Source organism: Protopterus annectens, chromosome 8.part0, assembly GCF_019279795.1.
Source record: "Protopterus annectens isolate FY-2018-M chromosome 8.part0, PAN1.0, whole genome shotgun sequence".
Classification (NCBI taxonomy): Eukaryota; Metazoa; Chordata; order Ceratodontiformes; family Protopteridae; genus Protopterus; species Protopterus annectens.
Genome location: NC_056741.1, coordinates 285,280,207 through 285,301,164, shown reverse-complemented (window position 1 = coordinate 285,301,164; position 20,958 = coordinate 285,280,207).

Below are 20,958 nucleotides of genomic sequence, written 5' to 3'. Positions count from 1 at the left end.
ACCATAATAGGTGGAAATAACTGCTGAACGGGCCAAGAAGGAACAGGTGCCTCATCAGAAGAAATGACAATTTGATCTGTACAAGTAAATAATGGCACAGATGATGTACCTTAAAGCTGTCTTTGAGTGCAAATCAGACACATCTACCAAGGCAAATCACTAGGCCTTCCACACACATGTCTGCAATTCCAGAGGCAACACACAAATCTGCTCTGTTGTGGTGGTCAATAACACCACATGCACATATAGCACAGATATAGGCAACTGGCTACAGACAGGTGAAGTGTAAACACCATTCCCCTGTCCCCCCAGTGGTACACATGTGCATGTACAGAACCTGACTCCCTCCTCTCATCATCAAGAAGCAGGTCTGTAATGCCCCCTCAAAGGCAACACACAGAGGTCTTTATAATTAGGATACCATCCCTGGCTGCATTCCACATGAACACAGGCATGGGCTGTCAGATCCATTCTGCACTGTAGTCAACCACAGCCTGAGCACCGGTGTCATCCCACCTGCACAGAGGACAGCCACTGTCATTCCTAAACACAAAGGTGGAGCATTCCACCAACCCAGCCAATATGATGCACATCAGCCTAAGTACCCTGCTCTGCAAAGGCTTGGGAGGTGATATCGAGGTGAACAGGGACATTGTCAACATCAAACTGGCTTTGCCCACACACCATGGTATTATCAAAGGGAGATCAGGGCTGTGAAACCTGATTAACCTCTCTGCAGTGGTCAATAAACACAGGGACAAGGGGAAGATGATGAACAATGCCGGCATTCACCTAGCCCAATTCTCTCATACTAATCCTCTGGTGGACAGAATACATAAGCCTACACAGCTAGGCACAAAACTGTAGGTTACCAGATGGGTAGCTAACTGATCTAATGATAGTAGCCACTCAGTCAAAATAGTAGAACCCACCGCTAATAGTACATTCATCCACAACGGTGTACTCCAAGACTTGGTCTGGGGGCCTTTACTGTATGAGATATATGTATGCAAGGTACGGTATATGTATGCAAGGTACAGAACAATAGCCCCGTCGGGGCTCTGAAGATGCAGTTGTGACTGGCCACAGGTGGGGATGTCAGTATACATATGGGGGCTCATGGGCCTCTGATTCCTGAACACCCTCCCCGTCCAAGATGTTTACCCCTCACATGTTATACTCTGCCCCTGTCTGCTGTCCTGAGTGTCTTGTCTGTCTCTCTACCTAACCTACACCCTCAGATGTACCAATAATCCTTCCCCAAAATCCCAGTCTCACCTTAATGTAGAAAGAAAGGGCATCTATCCTTGAAAATATTATTCCCCCATACATAGTTGTCCATTTTGCACAGGTGTCCAATGGACACATGTAATCTGGTCCAATTGGCTTGACAACACATTTCTGTTCTCCTCACCCCTCTCACTATGATTTGAGGGTCCAAATTTACCTCCAAATTCCGTACAAATGAATAGCTGTTGCTGTCTAAGAAATGGACAGCTATGAACCTTCCCTACACCCGTCCTGCACATCCCTAGCTACCTGTCATATTGTTTTTCCCTCTGCATGCCCCTTTCTCACCACTTTCCTATAACCCCTTTTTCTTTTCTTTTAAAGGAATTAGCGAGGGTTTAAGCAGCAAAAAGCCACTTAAAACTGCTTTAACCACTCTGTCTCCATCAGCCACTGTTCTGCCTAGCAACAAAATAATCAGCCCTGCCAAATCTTAAACCCAGGACCCTGTACACTACAGTCAGAGCCATGTACCACTACACCATTTGAGTTGTATGGATTTGTATTGCTTTTTCAAAGATATCATGCAGTAGAGTCATTCAACAGTAGGGAAAAAGCTCTGTGGAATCACTCAGGTTTTTTAGATATACATATACAGATGTAAATTTATGGACATGCATATATATATATATATATATATATATATATATATATATATATATACACACACACAAACACACACACACACACACACACATCTATATATATATATATATATATATATATATATATATATATATATATATATATATATACATATGCTCATAACATGTAGTGCAGTCATATCTCTGTTAGTGCAAGAAATCTGGGCCAAGGCTGTAAGAATGGGGCGACAATGGGCCACAACTAGGGACATTTTTCAAATATTGCCCTTAGAAATGTAGAAAGTTGCCAGAGTAACAGGATTTGTTTCAGCATACATGTTCTAAAGGATATGAGGTCTGGAACTGAAATTATGTCAACATTTACTGACAGACATCCTCAGATCATCTCAGTGATTTAACAGAGAAATTAGAATAAATCATGGAACAGAGACAAAATATGAGCAATAAACCTGGATGTTCTGCACCAATCCAGCCAGGTGAGTGGTATGCTCAGAACCCCTTAGTGCAACAAACCAGGACCAAGCCTGACAAAGTGGGGGGAGAAAGCCATGACAATAAGGACATATCTGAAATACCTAACTAGATAAGCTGAGACAGTTGCTACAGTAACACTGTCTGTTCTAACATATATTGACTAAAATAGCACAACTCCAAGACTCAATTGCTTCTCAGTAGTTAGTGCCTGAAATCCTCATGCCATCCCACTGATTTGTCAGACATACACAACAGTTATTGGGACCAGAACAAAGATATGAGCCAGACAACTGGACATCCTATGAATATCTGGACATAACATGATAGTATGGAAAGTACACTGAGCTGCTTAGCATGTCACCAACCACCGTCTAAACTACAGTCAGACTGACTCAACACTACCTCAAGTCAGCTATGAGGAATTACACATGCATTTGCAAATATGCCAGCCACTACAGGGATGTAGCAGTAGTGAAGAGCAGTCACCGGTGTGAGCCTGCATACCCACAACCAATTTCAACACAATCACAGTGACTACTGGTAAGCCAAATGAACAGTAGAGTATAATGACTGTGTGAACAAAAATATCATGTTTGACACTCACACAGTACCTCTACATATACTGCCCCAAGTCACACAGTGTAGTCTGACTCCTGCAGTGGTATGGAACATGTCTCAGTCTGCCCCTACTAACATATACAGCTAATAGACCATCAGGAACTGGAGCAGCATGCACATTCAGATAGAAAAGGAGCCATGACACTTAAATGTATCCCCCTCCCTACACAGTGCAACAAACATGTACACTCTACACATCTACACAATCCTGACAGTCTGTTAACAATTGCCACACATAGACAGACCTCCAACTGTACAGATTTCCACAGAATATCCAGGCTCTGTCCTCATATATATGGCCCCTTCCTCATAACATGTCTGGCATTCTGCTACATCACTGGGATGATATCTGGAAGAAATGCACTAACTAATGATATACCATACCTATCAACCTCTTATTGCATGACATCTGGATAAAGCCTGACATAATTGGAGGACAGAGGCCCAAACACAGGGGCATAATTGTAATATTGATGCTATAAACTAAGAAAGTTGCTGGTGTTACAGAGTTTGCTGTAGCATATCTTAACAGAGGGATATGAAGTCAGAAACACAAATGGACGTTAGCATTTACTGACTGCAATACCCAGGGTATGCTACTGATTTGCCAAAGACAACAACTGTCGGAGGAACAGACCAAACATGAGTCCAACCTCTGGCCATTCTGTGGCTAGCCCTACAGTTGAGAGTTATGTCAACCACTTAACATTGTCAGACTGAGACCCACACAGAATATCCATGTCCACACAAACCCTGTTAAACTAGCATGAATCCAGATGTATAACAGCAATACTTACATTCTGTCCCTAAGTCTGGAACTTTCTCCCCAATTTTGTTGGGCTGTCACCACACTTTAAGTTCTAAGAGGGATTTCCAACTACTCTGTATGATGCTGTTGTTCACACACCTCCATGAAGTTCTCCTCACAGGCAAGGAAAAGGGGCAATGCCCACATGAAGTACTCAATTATAGGAGTGTGTTGCCATGCCATTGGCTATAGGAATAACAACACAGCTGTTCTGCATGTAATTAGCAAGTAGGGGACACTAATTGGTGCACAAGCTATCAGCTGCTCATGAGCATGACCTACAAAAGGCAAGATGCTGCCTATGCAAAACCAATGTGTACCTTACATCTACAAGAGAAAGAGAGCGGCACACACACACACACACACACACACACACACACACACACACACACACACACACACACACACACACACACATACACACACACACATGGACTGTGAATAAAATAAAAAGACTTGGAAACTATACTTGGGAAAAAAAGGTATGTCAAACAAATAAGCATGTAATGGAATGCAGTAGGAGGTATGTATAATGGGAAATAAGAAGTTTAAGAAATATGTCTCAACAAGACTTGCTGTACTGACATATTGCTGATCAGCAACTATGGTCATAGCATCTGGGTCTGTCTGCAGTGACATAGATCACAGCTCATGGCCCTGAGTCACCCCAGGAAAGGATGGCTCACATGTGACTACTACTTGAGTGTCTGTTGGACAATACTGACTATGGCACTGCTAGGCTAGCTACTGGGATGTTGTAGATATCCATATGTTACTTCTGAATATAGCTATAATAAACATGTTTGTCTCACAAATCTGAGAGACCTATACAGGGTATGTGCATAGTAAACTACTGTTGCAGATGTGTATGTTGAACTGCATGTGATATGCTTAGGTCATACCATTCAACTGTTCAGTGTTATGCATACTGACCATATGTGTACCTCACATTTTTAGTCATTTACTCATAAGATTTGGGTTATGTCCTGGAAATCATTGGCAAATCTGTGAAGACTGACATTAGGACATAATAGCATATGTATGAGTGCAAGACATCCTCCAGTGTATTTCTATGTATGCAAATCCTACTGTGCTATCAACTGACTTAAGTGTGTTACAGAAATATTAACAAAGTGTCAATAACTTTGGCCCATTGCCCCCCATTTATGTGTGCCGTCCTCCAGATGTCCTGCTCTAACAGGTTAAGAGGTATGACTGAGCAGCGAGAGTGCAACTACAGTGTTCCATACTGACATAGAACAGCAATGTATATCAGGTATTACCTGTGCACATGTATGTATGAGTAGGTGTAGCTGGAAGCCTCAAAACAACAGACATGAGATGCAAAACATCAGGTAAATAAGCTATACATGTTGTACACATGTGTAATCTTAGTTTCAGTGCATCCAACAGACATAGATTTCCAAAGCTACTGGTTGTTGCAATGCCCTGAAACAGACATGTGTACTAGTATAAGCATGATTATCCGATTGAAATTGAAGAGGTGTCCAACTGTGTCATGACCTTGTGTCCATTCCCACTACAAACAGCTATATGAGCACCTACATAGCTGTATGGACTCAGCAATACCTGACTTGTAAAACCTGCCTCCACCAAGGTGGAGTAATCCCCTTTGGTGGACAGTGGCAATACACAAACCACATAATCGGTTGCTATATTGGCTATACAAGGACAATTAGGAGCAGGCACCAACTTGGAAGCAGATCATCCTTTGTCTGAACAAGCATATAAGGTCATAGGTGTGTTACTGTAAGGCTAGCTTTGAGTTCAAATTGGACACATCCACCAAAGCCAGTCACAAGGCTGTCTTCATATATGTCTTCTTTCTCCGAGGCAAAAACCCAACCCACCCTGTACTGGTGGTAAATCACACCACATATACACACATAGCATAGCTATAGCCATCCTGCTGCAGACAGGTTAAGGGAAAACATCACCCCCCTGTCCCACCATCAGTATAGGTGGATATGCAAAGCACCCACACCCCTCCCCTCATCATCAGAAAGCAGGTACAGAATGCCTACTCAAAGGCAACAAAATAAGTCTCCATGGGACCTGATAACATCCCTGTCTGCATCCTACATGAACTCAGACATATACTCCCAGCTCCATTACACACTGTACTCAAGCAAAGTCTGAGCACCATTGCCATCCCATGTGCAAGGAAGATGGCCACTGTCATCCCTCCTCACAAAGGTGAAAGATGAATGTTGAATTATGCAATTTACTGGCTCTCATTGGGGGGAACATGACACATCAGGACCAGGAGAGCAATGCAAGCTCATACTGTGCTGATAGATGACAGGGGTATGATGTGGTCATACGTGGTGGCTAATGATAATAAATGTTGATGTTTAGATTCTGTAAAGAACATTGACCAATGTATGAGGTCCTGTAATGTATTTCCCTGTTTATATCTTCCAGGTGACATGCCACATGTCCATCAGCCACAGTACTCTGCAGCTGAAAATGAGGCTATCATTACCCTAATCATTCAGCACCATGAGGTGATGTTCGGCCATAGGCCACAGGATCTGCAGGAGAAGACTGCCCTGTGAGATGAGCTGGTCCACAGGGTGAACAACATGCCACCATGGCCACATATACAATCGGGTCAGGCATCGTGCGACTGACCTGATACATCATGCCCTGCAAAGAGCTGCTGCCATGGCCAGGGACCATAACACTACAGGGGGGTCCTGCCACACAGGCACCATTTATGGCAACAGAGATGCTCCTTGCCAACCTTGGGGTAGCCCCCATACACCAGACAACACAAGAAACACAAGTCATGGAGGTGGGTGGCACCAGGCAACAGGCAAGGAGTGTCCAGGTAAGGCCACAGTGCACATCAATTGAATCATGTAGCAGTCATACTGGCTTCTATAGAGTATCTAGATGCATATGTGAGGTCAAACTGCATTTATGGGTGAGGTTTAGTAATGCACACAAGTGCACATCTATGATGAAGGACAGCAAATTGTGTACTATCAGAGCTTGTACTGAACATGTGCAGGAAAGTAGCATTCATCTTGTACCAATGCCAAATATGAGTCTGCTGACAATACCTCTCCCACAACTACATAGGTACCTCTGGTCTGGATGTGGGACAGCAGCCTAAAGCTGGTGAGTATGGTATTGTCCTGTTGTGGCTCACCAGTATCCCAGGCATGTTAAGGTCATGCATTTTACCATGCATACAACTGTTACTCTCAATCATATTGTGATATCTGCATGTTTCCTTGTGGTGGGGTTAACTGCATTGCATCACAGTGGTCATCACAGGGCCCTATTTGTAGGAGATGGTAACATATCTGTAGCATACCTCACAACATGTTATTGCAAGAAATCTGAACAAAGACTGACAAAATGGGGGGACAAAGACCCAAAACTAGGGACATATTCTATAAATTAGTGTTATACAGTGCATATAAATGGTATACACACACCTGTTAAAATGTTCGGTATTTCTGATATACAAAAATGAGATCACAATAAAACATTTCCAAACTCTTCCAACCTTTCCTGTGACCTATAACCTGTACAATTCAATTCAACAAACAAATCTATTAGGGGAACAATTATGACAAATGAAAAACGTACAAGAAGCTAGATGCATAAGTGTGCACAGACTGAAGCTAATACTGTGTTGAAGCAGCTTTCAATATAATTACAGCATTACGTCCTCTTGGGTACACACCTGCCATCAATTACAGAGACTTCTTGATTAACAGCAAATAACGGTCAGCTATCCTACCAGGATTTACCTGACATTTACTCAGTTGCCTGCTACAGCAACAGCAATGGTTCACATAGGGCTTAAGAAGCAGCAAAGGGATTTCATTTTTGAAAGGAATCAGCCCAGAGAAGGGCACAAAAATATTTCCACAGCATTGCATATGCCATGGAATACGGTGCAGACAGTCATCAAAAAGTAGTGGAAATATGGGGAAACAGTGACATTGCAAAGAAGGGGACATCCCTCCAAATGTGTTGAAGTAACAAGACCTAAACTGGTCAGGGAGGCTGCCAGGAGACCTACAGCACCACTAAATGAGTTGCAGGAATCTCTGGCAAGTGCTGGTTGTGTACTACATGTGACAACAATCTCCCGTATTCTCCACATGTTTGGCCTACGGGGTAGGTTTGGAAGATGGAAGCCTTTTCTCACACAGAACAACATCCAGGTCTGGCAAAATTCTCAAGAACAATACATCAGGTCTCCCAAAAGCATGTGGGAAAATGTGTTATGGTGTAATGAGACCAAGGTTGCACTTTATGGCCACAATTCCAAAATGTTTGTTTGGCACAATAACAACACTGTGCATCACCAAAAGAACCCCATCCCCAATGGTGAAGCATGGTGATGGCAGTATCCTGCTTTGGGGTTGCTGTTCATAGGCTGGAAGTGGGCTTTTAGCCAAGGTGGAGGGGATTATGAACAGTTCCAAATGTCGGTCCCTTTTGGCTCAAAATCTTCGTGTCTGCTAGAAAGCTCTAGGCGAAGTGGAATTACACCTTTCCACATGACAATCACCCAAACAAACATCCACATCACAACAAATGGCTTCACCAGAAGACAATCAACATTTTGGAATGGCCCAGCCACAGTCCACACCTACATCCAATAGAAAATCTGTGGGGTGCCCTGGAGAGGGCTGTGCACAAGAAATGCCTCCCCATTATCTGACAGAGTTGGAGGGCTTCTGCAAGGGGAAGTGTGCAAATATTGCTAAGTTGTGATGTCCCATACTGATAGGCACCTTCCCAAGAAGACTGACTGCTGTTATTAAATCAAAAGGTGCTTTAATAAAGTATTAGTTTAAGGGTGTGCCCACTCATGCAACCAGCCTATTGTTTATATTTCACCTTCTATATGTTACCCCTAACTGATGTGTTTGTTCTTCAATTGGACTGCACAGATTATAAGTCACATTAAAGGTGTGAAATGTCATGACATGGTTTCTGTGGTCTCATGTTCTATATCAGAAAAACCTGGCATGTTAACAGGGGTGTGTACACTTATTATACCTACTGTAAGCTTAGCAGGTTGTTAGTGTAACCAGTTTTGTTTTAACATACATGTACTGCAGGTGTTGAAGTGTGAAACACAAACCAAGTTGCCAGTGTTGTGTTTGGAACCCCTACCTGTCTAGTTAGTGGTACTACAGTGTTATGTGGTTATCACAGGTGGCATGAAACTAATAGTGTGATGAATGTTCCCAGGTACCTGTAAAGTGATCAACATCATGTGCCCTTGTGAGGTACTGCAATGGGGTGTGTACTGAGTGTGGATGGCTCATTAGACTGTCACCTATGAGTCTACATAATCACAAACACTGCTATACACACTAATGCACACACAATTGCCAGTACTGACATTAGCAGCCCTGCCTATCATATTGTTCATTCCATACTGTTACAAAACTGTTACATGTGGCATGGGGCATGTAGGGCTAAAGAGTATCCACAAATAACTCTATGATGGATATGAACAGTGGCCTTTGTAAAGTGGACCTTGGGACGTGTACTGGGAGTAGCATGGCCTAAAATTGTAAACCATGGGCACTCAATGGATACAGTTCTCACTGAAGCACACATACACACACACACACACACACACACACACACACACACACACACACACACACACACACACACACACACACATTTGGGCAAGACTGAAATTAGAACCCCTACCTATCTAATTACTGCTTCTCTAGTGTTATGCATTTATTGCATGTGCCACAAAGCTTACAGGGTGAAGCGAGTCCCAAGTTAATTCCAAGGTGAACAACCTCACCAGGCCTTGTAAAGTATGGCAATGGGTGATTTACTTGGTGAAAATGGACCCAAAATACTCGAACCTACAGTTGTATACACTTACACACACAAATACACTCATACACACTTGGGTTTGGGATTTCTATTCCCCATCCACTCATCAGGATTTCTCTTGAAGAGGGCCAGTGAGGTGCTTTGCTTGACATATACGTGAAGTCTATTCCATAGCATGGACAGTCTCTGGGTTGTGAACCTTTCCCTCCAGCATGTTCTGTTGATTGTTGAAATGGGGTTGAGGTCTCTGGGACATAACGTGTGGATGGATTGTTTTTTTTTTGGATGTAGCATTCCTTAAAGAGCTGGGTCAGACATGGCTGTGTAAGTGAGGCACAGATTGCATCTAAGTAGCCAATATGAGACAGAGAATAGCTGGAGTTATTGGCATCTGTCCATATAGGGCAAGTGTTTAAGGCCTAGGATCCTCCTTGTGAATAACTTTTGCAGCTCCTGCAGTTGTTGCATATGTCCAGTGGGGTATATGCCAAATGGGCCATTGTACTCATTGATTGGCCTAATGAGGAAAGAGTACAGGGAGAAAATGACCTGTTACTTCCTGGATGCAACACCCTTAGTCAGGAGATGTGACACATAGGACTTTCTGAACACAGTGGCATTGTGGTGGTCAACAGAGAGCTCACTGTCAACGTGCGTTCCCAGTTTTCTTATAAGAACATCAGTGTTCAGTGGACTACCATCAATGTAGTAATTCATGGGAACCATGTTGTTCCCAAAGGGGATGGCACATTTTCTGACATTGAGCTAAGGTCCAGGGTTCTGTCACCAGTCATAGGTCTCAGCGAGGCCTTTGTACAGGATGTCAACATCACATGGGAAGGTGATAATAGCACCCACCTTGCAGTCAACTGCGAACATTGTCAGCCAGAGTCCCTTCATGTTGGGCTGAACTTTGGAGGTGTAGTTCCTGAATGTGAGGGGACCCAGGACAAAACCCTGTAGGACTCCACTCATGACTGGTCAGCAGTCTGACATGGTGTCCACTGCTTTCACACTGTGGGTTCTATCTGTGAGCCAGTTTGCAAGCCACCTAGTGATATAGGGTTTGATGCCTAGCTGAGTGTGTTTGTCCATGATTCCTGAGTGGGGAATGGTATCCAAGGATTAGAAGGGCCACCTATCTTGTTATTTATTCCACAGTGTTACATAATTATTGTACATGACACAGAGCTTATAGGGCTGCAGAGTGTCTACAGCTACCTCTACTGTGGATGACAACAGTGAGCCTTATAAAGTGGACATTGGGACATGTACTGTGTGGGTGACAGCAAAAAATTGCAAAACCCACCCCCAATGGATATGGTTCTCACACAAACACACCCCCAGCCACACACTCACACACACACACACACACACACACACACACACACACACACACACACACACACACACACACACACACACACACTTGCCAGGACTGAGATTAGAACCCCTACTTATCTAGTTACTGTGACTACAGTGTTACGCATTTATCGGACATGCTCTGGAGCTTATAGGGTGAAGGCCGTCACAAGGTACTTCTAAGGTGAAGAATATCACTGGCCCTTGTAAAGTATGGCAATGTGTGATGTAATGGGTGAGAGAGGCCACAAAATACTTTAACCTACACACACATTTGCAGAAACTGAGATTAGAACCCCTGCCTAACTAGTTATTTGTACTACAGTGTTACGCAATTATCACATGTGCCACAGAGCTTATAAGGCTGAGGCCTGGCCAAAGGAACATCTAAGGTGACTGACATCAGCAAGACTGCTAAAGTAGGCCAATGAGAAGTGTACTGGGTGTGAATAGACTCAAAATCTTTAACCTACACACATGCAAACACACACACATTTAAATTTGCCAGGACTGAGATTAGATCCCCTATTTAACTAGTTATTTGTAATACAGTGTTACGCAATTATCTCACGCGCTACAGAGCTTATAGGGCTGAGGGCTGCCTAAAGGTACTTGTAAGGTGACTGACATCAGCAGGACTGCTAAAGTAGGGCAAGGGGACGTGTACTGAATGTGAACAGACTCAAAATCTTTAACCTACAAACAAACAACTTTTACATTTGCCAGGACTGAGATTAGAGCCCTACCTAACTAGTTATTTGTACTATAGTGCTGCACAATTACCAGATGCACCACAGAACTTATGGGACCAAGAGTTGCCCAAAGGTACTTCTAAGGTGACTGACATCAGCAGCACTGCTAAAGCAGGGCAATGGGAAGTGTACTGGATGTGAATGGGCTCAAAATATTTAACCTACACACACGAGTTTACATTTGCCAGGACTGAGATTAGAACCCCTACTTAACTAGTTATTTGTACTATAGTGTTACACAATTATCGCATGTGCCACAGAGCTTATAGGGCTAAGTGTTGCCCAAAGGTACTTCTAAAGTGACTGACATCAGCAGGACTGCTAAAGTCAGACAATGGGAAGTGTACTGAGTGTGAATGGGCTCAAAACCTTTAGCCTATAGACACACAACACAAACACACACACTTTAACATTTGCCATGTCTGAGATTAAAACCCCTATCTAAATAGTTATTGGTATTATAGTGTTAAGCAGTTATTGCACACACCACAGAGCTTATAAGGCAGAGGCCAGTTCAACAGTACTACAGTGAATGACATCAGCAGATCTTGTGAAGTAGGGCAATGGGAGGTGTACTTGGTGGGAATGGACTAAAACACTTATTCCTACATACACACACACACACACACACACACACACACACACACACACACACACACATACACACACACACACACACACACACACATCCCTGCACACGCACAACCACTGTTACATATGCCAGGACTGTGATTAGAACCCCTACCTAGCTAGTTATTTGTGTGATAGTGTTACACAGTTATCCCATGTGTTATGGAGCTTACAGGACTGAAGCCCATCCAAAGGTACTTCTAAGGTGAATGACACCGGCAGATGTTGTAAAGTAGGGTAACGGGAAGTGTACTGGGCGGGTAAGGCATCATAATACTTAGACTTACAGACATGCACACACACACACACACACACACACACACACACACACACACACACACACACACACACACACACACACACACACACACACACACACACACACACACACACACACACACACACAAAGGTAGGTGATGTGATATTCCAACCCCCACCTCAGTACCATCAGACAAGGAATCTCATCTTCATGCTGGCACATTCCAGTGTTTACAACTGGTATGCAACTGTCTGCAGCAGGACGTCACTCTATACCATTCAGGGTATCCCTGTGTATGACTCACTATCTGTGTGTGTCTCCCTGTGTGTCTCGCTCTGTCACTGTCTGTCCCTCTCTTTCCCATGTCTATTTGTGTATATGCTTGACATATTGTAATATGTTGCCCATATATATATATATGTGTGTGTGTGTGTGTATCACACAAAAAAGATACAGATATACCACATATGTGCCACCTACAACTGGCTGTGGGTGATCCTGTCTAATGTGTGTATGTGTGTGTGTGTGTGTGTGTGTGTGTGTGTGTGTGTGTGTGTGTGTGTGGAGACAGTTAGGTTTACATAGCTGTGTGTATACAAAGACATTTGCACAATACAGAAATATATAGCCAGATGTGGTTTCAGACATGGGCTTCACTTCTCTAAGTGTAGAAGCATGCTCAGTGTGACCTTCTATAGTAAGTGTGTGAATCCATTCCAGGGATCGTTGTACTCCAGTCCGGGGGTATTGTGTGCTGCAGCCATACCTTGCAACCTGTTTGTGCAATATATCTGGAGATAGGCTGCCAGTATGGGGAAACAATGGGCCAAACATAGGGGAGTACTATAACTATTGCTGTTATCAATGTATGAGTTGCTTGAGTGACAGGGTTTGTTTTAGCAGACATTTTCTGACATATGTAATGTTTGACACTGTACTGTATTATGTCATTACCTACTGACATATATAATCAGATCATCACAGTTATTTATCAGAGAAATACAAGCCGGATGATGCACAGACCTATATTATGAGGTAAAGGCTAGACATTCTTGCACAATCTGGACAGTTGGGAGATGTGGCTACAGCCAATTGACTGATGAAGCTGTATAAAAGGTTTGGCACCTTGGTGATATGCTGGCTGGGGATCTCCTGGTTGTGCAGTATTCTTCTTACCTGACAGATCATATCCTGGTGTGGCCATACCTGTCAACTGTACAGATTCTCACAGATTATCCAGATGCATGCCTCATATATCTGGTTGGTTTCCCTTAACATTGTGGTTTTCTATCACATTTGTTGCAAATCAGTCAGGGTTGCAGTCAGGGAATACTGACAGAACATTCAAGTTTCAGACTTTACACCCTTCATGACATCCATACTACTACACACCCCCCTCTGTTATTCTATCAACTGTCTAACATTATAAGAGCAATATTTCAAATGTGTCCCTATAGTTGGGCCTTTATCCCACCATTATGTATGGCTTTGTCCATATTTCTTCCACTATGAGTTTGAGAGGCATGCTACTAGCATTTAGCGGCATGGTCTCACATTTGCATCTTGTTGAGTGTGTTATGTTGGTAGTATGGACCCCATGACATTCCCTACAAAGCCACTATGGGTGAGGCATGGGCCTTTGACAAAGGCCTGTAGGCCATGTGAGACTGCTGCAGGCCTTCTGTGGTGAGGCAATGCGTTCTGTCACTCATATGTTCCCAGGCTGCCAGGCAGCGCACCCCCCTGTGGTGACAATGGTAAGTGACAGAACACACTGCTGTGCTACTAGGCACCATACCACTCTACATATGTGAGTCAGACATCTGGACAAAGCCATGAGTCTTTGGGTGACAAAGGCCTAAATATACAGACCATTGTAACTATTGGCCTTACAAATCTGGAAGGGTGATATAATAACAAATTGTGTATTTGTGTGTATTTTTCTATGGGGTATGAAGTCTGAGACACTACAATCCATCAATATTTTCTGACTTTAGACTTTCTTGGTTTGCCATTGATTTTCCGGACAACGACTATTTCAGAATAAATATAACGCAGATATGATGCAAAACTGCGTACATTCTGCAAAAGGTCTGTACAGTTTTAAGGTATGGTAGACACTATGTAGGTTACTCCAACCTGTGTACTGTTCATATGTTCATAGTAAAAAGCATTGAAATGGCCTATGTAGTAGTGAACAAATATTTTATATATATATATATATATATATATATATATTTATATGAAAGTGAAATGGTTATGCATACTGATGGATGCATAAATAACATATCTTAAGCAATGTGAAGCACTGCTAAGCAAAGTTTAGCAGTATTAAGCATATTTAAATGTAATTGCTCATAGCTGAGCACTGTATTAACTAACGCAATGGCTTTGCGCATAGCTGTGCATCGCGCAAACGAGCGCAAACAGAAGATATTTGCGCATAGCTGTGCACTGAGCTAACCAGAGCAATGTCGGGCAATGTAGAGCACCATAGAGCAACATAGAGCAACGTCGGGCAATGTAGAGCAACGTAGAGCAACGTTGGGCAAAGTTGAGCAAAGTCAGTAAAACACAGCCACACCTCCTAGCTGGTCTGGCCAGTAGTAAAATAAAAAGCAATGACAGGCCTTGAACCCGGGATACTGTGCACCATAATCACAATACTGAACCACTAAGCCATGACAGCTTTTCATAAGCATGCACTTTCAACACACACATATATATCAATGGAAGTTTACCCACTGCTAAGCAGGTGTACCTTCAGCTGAGTTTTTTCAAAACTGGCCAATCACAAATAAGTGCGGGAAATGGTGCATATTTAAGCTCCATAGGCGGGAAAATTTGCCATAATTGGTTGTAGCTCCCATCTGCAGGCAGCAATGGTCGGTGCTGGAGAGGGCTCTCGTTTTCGAGTGCAACGTTGGAGCATTGAGGAGTCAAAAGTAATGATTTGGCTCCTTGTCCATAATCATGAGGATAGACTCCTTTGGGGCCAGTACCAGGGCACCCAATACAAAGCGGAAGCCTGGGACCGTCTAGCTCATGAATTCACCAGTGCCACAGGTGTCTGTTGGACTGGTGAGCAGGTCAGACACCACCATTCAGACTTGAAGAAATGCAAGGCAGATCAACTGGACCAGTGGATCCAGGGGGCCCGTGAGATGGAAAATGCCCCACTACTGAATAAGTAGCCATAGAATTAAGTATGTAAGAATTGCTATTCTAGTGTATACTATGGATAGGTATGCCTCAATATCATTTCATTTACTTCACAGCTGCAGGTGTGCGTGCTGTGAATCAGCAAGCCTATGCAGATAGGCTGCTAAGGCTGCGCCACCAGGCAGGTTAGTAATTATTCTGTTTGTACTGTTATGTAAAATAAATGAAAGAGCCTGAAACAAGTGTTTTAACACAATAAATAAAGGTATAATAATTCTCTAATAATTATTCTGCATGGACTGTTATATAAAATAAATGAGAGAGCCTCTAGAAAAGTGTTTTAAGTCTTTAATAAAGGTATAATTCCTGGAGTGTGTCTGTGTCATTTTCTTTGATATGTTGTTGTACTCTTGCATTATAGAAATAGTACTGTTGTATTACGCGCTGTTAACACACAGTTGGGTAGGCCCATATAAAGTGGATGAAGGGAGTGCCAGTAGCTTTTAAGCATATTTACAATCCTCAACTGTTGGTTCATGCCAAGCATGTACAGGTTAATCTGGCACATGAGTAGCTTGGTATTGTGTTCCCTGGAAATGTCATTGTGCTAGCAGAAATGTAGGGAGCTGTTAACATATAACTGATAATTTCACCTAAACATATCTAGATAAGTATAGAAAAGTAGAGCTGTCAGTGTACCATCTCAGCAGTAGTGTGTCTGAGCAACTCAAAAAATATGTAGCAGTAACATCTGCATCCCGAACAGTTTGTATGTCAGATACAGCCCATGTATATAAAGATCTAGCAAAACCCATTTCACAATTTAAGGACAATTGAGTAGTGTAATAATACATTCAGGGGACATATAACTGCAGTTAATAGGAATGTAGTGTAAACTAGAAGGATATATAAGTTGTTAATGGAGCTATCATTTTTCACCCTACTGTATGTGCATAAAAATGCAATTCCACACCTCAATGGGTATATCTAATCTCAAAACATTTGTTGGGACATATGTCCTATTGGTTTATAAATATCTGCTTTTATTTTGATGTATGTGCCCTGTTCAAATACCACAATATTGGTAGCCTGTTGCCATCAATTAAACCTGCATGCTGTTGTAATGTCCACTGTTGTTCTATATATATATGCATGTGTCATGCTTGCTGTTCAACTGTTGGAACTCTGGTGTGTTGGGTTAATGGGAATACTTCTGCATGCTGTTATAACTAATTGGGAATGCTGTTGACTGTTACTAACCCATATTTTCATTAAATCCTCCTAAACATAGAACGTATGGGAAGGCCGGTCCCAGCGGACCCATCTGTCCCACCTCAGCTGGTGATGGAACCTGGCACCAGCAGGTCCAGTGCCCAGCCTGGGACCTCTTCCTCCATTGGCCCTGTGCCACCTTCAGGTGGAAGCGCTGCAGGGGATGGGGCTCGTACCCCCCGTGCAAGCATGGGCAGATGAAGGCCACCTATCATCCTCCGAACGGTCCGGGCTGTGGTGCGTAGGGAGATCGAGCATTCTGTCGCTGATCCTCTACGCCAGCTTGAGGCACGAGTGGCACAAATCATGGGTGAGCCTGCCCCTCCTATGCAGCCCCCAGCACAGCCACCCTTTGGGCTGTGAAGGTGCAGTGGTGACTGCCCATGGGTGGGCATCTCAGTTCCACTGTTGCCATCTATGGGCTCATGGGCTTGTGATTTCCAAATATCCTTCCCCGTCAATGGTGTTCACCCACCACATGTGTCATATTCTGCCCCTGTATGTGTCTTATTTGTCTTGTCTGTTTACCTCCCCAACCTACCTCCCCAAATATACCTACTTCCCCTACCCCACATTCCACTCTCACCTGAAAAAAAAGGGCAATCTGCTCCCAAAAAAAATTATGCCCCATACATGGCTGCCCATTTTGCAGACATGTCCACTGGACACATAAACTGATATTTAATTGGTAGTACAACATACTTTGTTGTCCTCACCCCTCTCACAGGGGTTGAAGGTTTCATATTTCCCTCCAAATTTATTGCATATGCACAGCTGTTGCTGTTAAAGAAATGGGCAGCTATGGACCTTCCATCCACCCATCCTGCACATCCTGAGCTGTTTTCCCTACTGTCTTTCCCTCTTTGTGCCCCTTTTTCACCACTTTCCTATCTCCCCAATTTCTTTTCTTTCAAAGAAATGAGCGCGGGGTTTAGCGGGAGTAAGCACTATTAAGCAGTAGTTAGTGGGTTTGCGTGAGTGTGCCCCTGTGTGTGCTTAGCTAAGTATTGCTAAGCATCATGCAAACCCGCTTACAACTGCTTAAAAGTGCCTCTGTATGTGAGGGCCCTTGTTCTGCTCAGCAGCAAAATAAAACACCTCTGTCAGTTTCGAACCCCAGACCTTGTACACACTAGACTGTATGAAGTACCACTAAGCCATGGTAGACATACAACAAGTTGGTGCTGAAATAAATATATCATGCATCAGAATGAGAGAATGTAAAGGAAAAATAGGAATGCCATAACACAAATCTTGTTCTGTGGATCTTTACCAGCAGTTGTTGTGGAATTGCATTACATGACTGTGATAAGAGAACCAGCCATTCTAGCAGGAAATAATGTTACAGCAGCACTTTACAACCCCCACACAGTATCATAGCAGGACAACCACTGGCATATCTGATTAGGGCAGAGGCCATACTTTCCAACTGTGACTAATTTTCCGGGATGTCCCTGATTTTGAAACAAATTTTAGCTGTGTCCCTCTGAATCCCTCTGAAAAGTACTGACGTTAGGCAGAAAGGTGGGGAATTACACTTAATGAATAATGACAATAAGTAAGAGTTAGGCAACTCTTGTACTTCAGAAAAGGTGTATTAATCCATATGCTCTGGTTCTCTCAAAGTCTCAACTTAATGTCTCAAATATTTTAAAGGTGCACCTCACTTTTCCCTACTTTTCCCCTGAGTCTGTTCAAATATGTACCTGAGTGTTTGAGAGGCCTGGCAGTGGCAGAAACACACAGGCATATCAGCTTTTCTGCTGTTACACACTGTGCAAATAGCTTTGGAAGGAGTTCCAGAAGCATACCCTTATGTAGGAGTACAACAGTGTAATACCAAAGGATGTAGCCATGTACTGGTAGCAACCAACTGTGACAATGCCATTGTTCCAGTGCTGAAAAGACCAGTGTGGTGCACAGACAAAGAATAACAGGCTAACCTCTGGCTACCATCTGGATAGGTCCACAGTTGGGAGCTACGCAGACAGACTACTTGCTTTGATAAACTAACAGGTACACAGCAACCCTTTTAGTCCAGCAAGATAAAATTCACACAATAATACATAATGCTTTCTGTACTTCTGCACCCCTACCCAAATGTACAATATACCTGTGTGTTCAGGGTCTACCAAGGATGTAGGAAGGCATACTCAGTACTGAACTTTGTCCAGTTTTCTTGAGCAGCCTGTGCTAATGTCAACACTAAAAAAGCACAAACTGTTCAGAAGTGAGTAAATTAATATTCACAGTATAGCAGTTCACAAACAGTTCATGTGCCAAAAGAATACATCTCAATAACTACTTTTGTATGGCAGTTATTTGTATAATTAGAAAAGAAAGTACATACTCCCATGTATCTTGTGTTAGCATTTGGAGGGGTGAGTACAATTCTACACTGACAAGTGTGTACTGGAAGCAGCAACATTCAGGTCTGAGTACAACATTCAAATCACTGGCTACACCCCTGGCTTCAGATATAAGAACTATACCAACCTTCTGACTTAAACAACAATGTCCACACTAAACAAGCATGATCCCCATTTTGGAAAGCTGAAAGGACTACGCCTACCTGAGTTAGCAATTTATAGCACTGGGTTGCCATGACAGTGATTACTGCAATTACCACACGGCAGGCTGCATGCAATTAGCAAATGGTGGCCACCAATTGGTGCAGAGGCTATCACATGCACATGTGCAAATACCTATAAAAGCAGGCTGTAATTGCTGCCAACAAACTCAATCATTCTATTGCAGAGACTGAGAGAGAGAGAGAGAAACAGAGAGAGAGAGAGCGACAATCAAAAAGCAAAAGGAAAATGGAAAATAAATAATACCAACTCATACAAAGGAAAGGTATGTAACAGATATGTATTTACTGGCATGTAGTAGATGTTTTTGAAGTGTGCTCTACATAATGTGAACCATTCATATGTGGCAGCAGTACGTATCTATGCACAGATGTCCTGCTTAACTACTGCCATGGACAATTCAGTGTGTAGCTGTGTGCAGTGGGACATAACTGTGAAATATGTAGCTCAGCATTAAATGTCAAACATCTGATCCATGTTATCTGTGTTCTGTACAGTAGTGTGGACAATGGCTGTTTGGGGGATTAGCGCAAACATTTATGTAAACATGGTTGTGACAGAGTAACACATGCAAGATAGTCATATTAAAGTTTAGCTTAGCATTGGCAACTGCTGTACTGGGCTAGTATGCTAATCTAGCATTTGGAGCTATATATACCCCCTCTAATGTTACTGTGTGTTCACATGTGACACCTGTTCATGTTACAGCAAGGCCCAACAGTCCAACTGTGAGGTCCAGGGACTTACAAGTGTGTGGGCCTTGTGTGTGTATGGCACACACATACGGAGAAATATATATATGTGTCATATATATTAACATCTGTATATGTGCATAGAGCAAGGGACATACTGCAACTGTTTGTGAAGGGTGGACATATATATATATATATTGGTGAAGGTTGTTATGTGCATATTTGCATGTAGGTTTTAGTGTGTGACAAACAAGACAGCATACAGTGCTGGTATATGACATATGGTGGTTAAACACTGTGTGTGTTTTGTTCAGTTTGCAATGTTGCAGCCAGTGAGGCCTGCTAAAGCTACCTGGGCTGAGAACACTTTTGATGTATTTCTCACAAGAATGTGTGATATTATTACATTACTGTATACCTCACATCCTTTGTATAATTTCCAAAACTACATTTACTGCTTCTAAGTGGAAAGAATTCACAATTCATTGTCTGTTGTTTTCAAAAACAACGTACTGGTTTATTAAATAACATACAAAAATCAGGTTAAACACTTTCATCTATCCATAAGTAGACTTCATCAGAAC